This window comes from Panthera onca, chromosome A2 (assembly GCF_046562875.1).
Source record: "Panthera onca isolate mPanOnc1 chromosome A2, mPanOnc1 haplotype 2, whole genome shotgun sequence".
Lineage (NCBI taxonomy): Eukaryota > Metazoa > Chordata > Mammalia > Carnivora > Felidae > Panthera > Panthera onca.
The window spans coordinates 100,424,326-100,429,033 of NC_138340.1; the positions used below are offsets into that span (position 1 = coordinate 100,424,326).

The following is a 4,708-nucleotide window of genomic DNA, read 5'->3' on the forward strand; positions in this document are numbered from 1 at the left end:
TATTGGCTGGTGAGAGCCAATTACTAAATTGAGAGGAATTCTGCCCGACCATTGTTAAAAATTAAATTATATAAAATTATACATAAATTATATTAAAATAAAGGTACGAAATTGTCAAAACATTACATTTTACATTTTACTATTATGTAATTCTTACATTTTATTGTTAACTATGTTTTTGAAATTATTTATGCCTACTATAATGTGTATGCTGGGAGCGTAATGGTGTGCTGCTTACTCAGGCTCTCCCAGCTCTGTGCTCAGTAATGGCAAATTGGTAGCTTGAAATTGGCCACGATGAAAGTATTTACCCCCATGGAAATCAGAAAAATGCTAAAAATCAGGGCTTTTTCTTTCTAAAGAACTGAATGTTAAAGATCTGCCACACCACTTTCCTTATCCTTCCTAAAGAGGCTCAAGGACAAGTAGCCCCAAAATGTGCCACTTTGGCATATGGACAATTTTGAGCAATCAAGATTCAGCAGACTCAGAAGTAACTTTCACCTCTTTTGTAAATTACCTGAAAAAATGTAGAGAAGGGCCTGGCCCAGAAAAAGAGCTATTACTAAGAGATTACATTTTTACCTGAATGACCTATCTGTATGGCAGGACAAATATCTAATTACGAAACATCTGCTCTTATCATCCTGTGAATCATCCTCCTCCCCTTTAAACCCCAGGCCCTTATCCCATTCCTTAGCTCAAGATGCCACATAAGTCTCAATTGTCTGGCTTGTCCTTGGGTCTCATATTCTTATGGACCGTCAATAAATATGTAATTACATTTGTTTTCTCTTATTAATCTGTTTTATGTTAATTTGATTATCAGACCAAAGAACCTAGAAAGATAGAATCAAATTTTTTCTCCCAAATGCATACACACGTGCACACACGCGTGCGCACACACACACACACACACACACACACACACACACAATTATACACACAGTAAGGTCTACATTGAGGACATTCTGAGGGGCTATGCAAATTGGTAGTCAACAAGAAATTTCAGTGAATGTAGTAGGATCTATGAAATTGGAGGGATGCACTGGGCAAGTCAGGAGAGGGAAAGAAAGCACTTTCAATTCAGCCTTCAATGTGGCTGTATTCCACTGCTGGTATATATCTTATTCCTACCCCCAACTCTCTACATCTCCAACCAAAACTGCTGTATTGCTATTAGGTCCTGGTAACTTTTTTTGGTGACGAATCTGGTGAACTAATTTATGCTTAGTGGTTCACAGTGCTTCAATGTATGATTTCTCCTAAATAATATACTTTCATGTCCATAAGACTCTTCCATGCCCTATCTCCTGTGAACCAGTGAGAAGAAGCCTGTTTAACTTCATATAAACCATACTGTATTTTGTCTAGTGATTTCAAAATGTCTAGAAGTTTTGAGATCTTGTCATTAGGTTAATAGTAGAAAGGAGTGATTGCTTCCTTACAGTGAAATAGGACAGTGAGGAGGGGCTAGGAAGTAGTGGACCCACACATGAGGATGGGTCTTGCTACTAGGAGTAGTTTATCAGGGGGGCTACTTTAATACTTACCCTCCTTAGCTGTTATCTTTGCCACTATCTTACAGGTAAGAAAGCCAAGCCTCCTATAAATCAAATGACTTGCTGAAGATCGCAAGATGTCAATCCTAAATTACTACTGCATTGTAACAATTCACTTCATAACTTAGTGGCATAAAACACTCATATTATTAGGTTAACAGAATATGTGGACTTGATATTTGAGAAAAGTTCAGCTGGGCCACTCTGTCTTGGGCTCTCTCATGAGGCCGCAGTCAGATATCAGCTATAGTGAAACTAAAAGCTGGTCTCCCTCTCTCTCTTGAGATGTACTGATAACAAGATATCTATCTAGAGCTGTTTTCCAGCTGGAACCATGGAAGGTACAGAAGAGAAGAAAAAGAAGGTTCCTGTTGTGCCAGAAACCCTTAAGAAAAAGTGAAGGAATTTCAAAATGTTGAAGATCTAGCATTTGAGAAAGATATTTGCCAAAGATGTTTCAAAAGGCAAGGTGGCAGCTTCTCTGTGAAAAAGCCAAGCATCACCACAGGGAATATAGGCAAATGTATAGAACTGAGATTCAAATGGCTAAGATGGCAAGAAAAGCTGGCAACTTCTGCAGAACCCAAAGTGGCATTTGTCATCAGCATCAGAGGTATCAACGGTGTAAGCCCAAAGATTACAGGTGTTGCAGCTTCTTCGCCTTTGCCAGATCTTCCATGGCACCTTTGTTAAGCTCAACAAGGCTTCAATTAACATGCTAAAGATTGTGAAACCATATATAGCAAGGGGATACCCAACCTTGCAGTTGGTGAATGAAATGATTTGCAAACATGGTTATGACAAAATCAACGAGAAGTGAATTACCCTGACAGATAAAACACTGGTTGTTCAATCTCCTGGTAAATATGGCATCATCTACATGGAGGATCTGAATCACGAGATCTATATTGATGGAAAACATCTCAAAGAAGCAAACAACTTCTTATGGCCCTTCAGATTATCTTCTCCACAAGTGGGGATGAAGAAAAAGTCCACCTGTTTTGTAGCAGGTGGAGATGCCGACAACAGAGAAGACCAGATCAAGAGCTTTATTAGAAGGATGATCTAAGGTATCTACTATGATTATTTCTATAATCTAGTCAGTTTAATAAATGACTACTTTCAAATTGAAACAAAAAAAAAAGATATCTATCTACCGAGAGAGAGAGAGAGAGAGAGAGAGAGAGAGTTAGAGCTTTTCCATGTAAACTAGTTTGGGCTTCCTCATAGCATGGCAGCCTCAGGATACTTGGATTGCTTACACAATGATTTAGATTTTGGCACAAGTGTTCTTGCAAGCAAGGGGAGTCACATCACCTTTTCTGACCTAACTTCTGAGTCACACAGTGTCACTTCTGTCACACTCTTGGTTATAAGGTAGTCACAAATCCACACATTTTCAGCTAGAGGAGAATTTGACTATACCTCTTTATGTGAGAATGGCAAGATTCCAGAAATACATGTAGGATGACAGATACTGTTGTGTTCATCCTTGAAAATACTGACATTGGTGGTTATGTGACCAATCCAGAATTCAAAGCCTGAGCTGTATCATGTCAAACTGCTCGCTTTCTTGCACCATATACCATTCTCAAGGCTCCATATGTGCGTTAATGTAATAATTGTCCAAGGAAGCAAGCCTCTCAGAAGTGAGTAAATGAGGGAAAAGAGGCACACAGAAGGACCCACACCACCTTGCCCGCCTGCCACCTGCTCCTACAGCCCCGCAGTAGGGGGCTCCCAGTCATGGCCACCACCCCACAGGGAGCAGCACATCCTGCCTGCACTGCAGGTTCCGGAAGGATGACCACACCACGCCAGCATGCTGTGGGTGCTCTGCACGCAGGCACTCTATAGCCGGAGTGAGAGATCAATTTCCTCTGCTGACAACAAAACGTGTATTCTGAAAGGGTGTTTTGGAGGAGTTGCTGTGGTTTTACCAAGAGACCTACAAATGCTAGGGAATTGTCTTCCAAGGGATCGAATATCTGGGATGCCGGTGCACCCTGAGATTTCTTGGACAGCCTGGTATTCTCCAACAGAGAAGGGGATTTAGGCCCAGTTTATGAGTATCAGTAGAAAGGCATTTGGGGGCAGAATACAAAGATAAGGATTCAGATTATTCAGGTCAAGGAGTAGACCAAAAGGTCTGCAAAAGGTGAATGACACAACCAAAACCATCATCTTTTCTGTGTGGATGGAATTCAAAAGATCCTTGTCTTATGGCCCTACTTCCATGCCATGCCCTTTGCCAGTCCTAAACGGTGAACGGTGAGCTGTCCTGACAGGTCAGGACAGGAGACCTGTCCTGGTCAGGTCAGACCTGACCTCTCCTGTCCAGGTCAGGAGACCTGGACCTGGGTATGCCCTTGCACACCGCCAGCTCCACCCTGCCCATCTACATACATGATAGTACTGCCCCGAAGCCAGGTGACTTCGTATATACTTTGGGAGATGCACATATTTACCTGAAAATGCAGCTACAGCAAGAACCACTGCCTTTACCCAAGCTCAAAATCCCTCCAAAAGTTGAGACAATTGATGACTTCAAGGCTGAGGACTTTCAGATTGAAGGGTACAATCCACACTGGACTATTAAAATGGAAATGCCTGTTTGAAGTGCTTTTAAAGGAGGGATTTGAAGGATACTCAGTCTTTAGTGGTTGGACTGAAAGCCCAGTGAAAGTTCGGTTGCCCTAAAGGAAGAAGGAACGAGGTCAAAAATCTATTGGTAAACACCAACTTTTATTCATTATTTTGTAAGGATGTTGTCACTGCAAACGTAGCCTTACTGGTTCTCTTAGTAACAAAAGGCCTTGAGTTTGGTGAACTCACAAAGGATGTGTGAAAATGCTGAGGCTGGGAATAGAGTGAAAATTTAGAGCTGCTCAGGAGAGTGAAAATTTAGAGCTGCTTAGAAACATGTTCATGCATTTCAATCCCACATTTTTATGAAGAAGTTCAGTAAATTTCAAGAATTACATATAAGCTATTCCCCTAAATGCGAGCAAGCTGTGTAACAACACCAACAGTCATAATAATGTACAGTTGTGGTTGTAAACCTTTAATGGTATATTTGCTTTATACATTGCTATAATAAAGGAGTGTTCTGCAAAAAAAAAAAAAAGTAAATGATGCACACGGGT

The 4,708-nt window shown here is 40.9% G+C and overlaps 2 pseudogenes; both read left to right on the plus strand.

Moving 5' to 3' along the window:
• The first annotated feature begins 1,896 nt into the window (after positions 1–1,896).
• Positions 1,897–2,631, plus strand: LOC132676580 (large ribosomal subunit protein uL30 pseudogene; annotated as a pseudogene).
• A 162-nt stretch (positions 2,632–2,793) lies between these two features.
• Positions 2,794–4,180, plus strand: LOC132676590 (thymidylate synthase-like; annotated as a pseudogene).
• Positions 4,181–4,708: the final 528 nt, after the last annotated feature.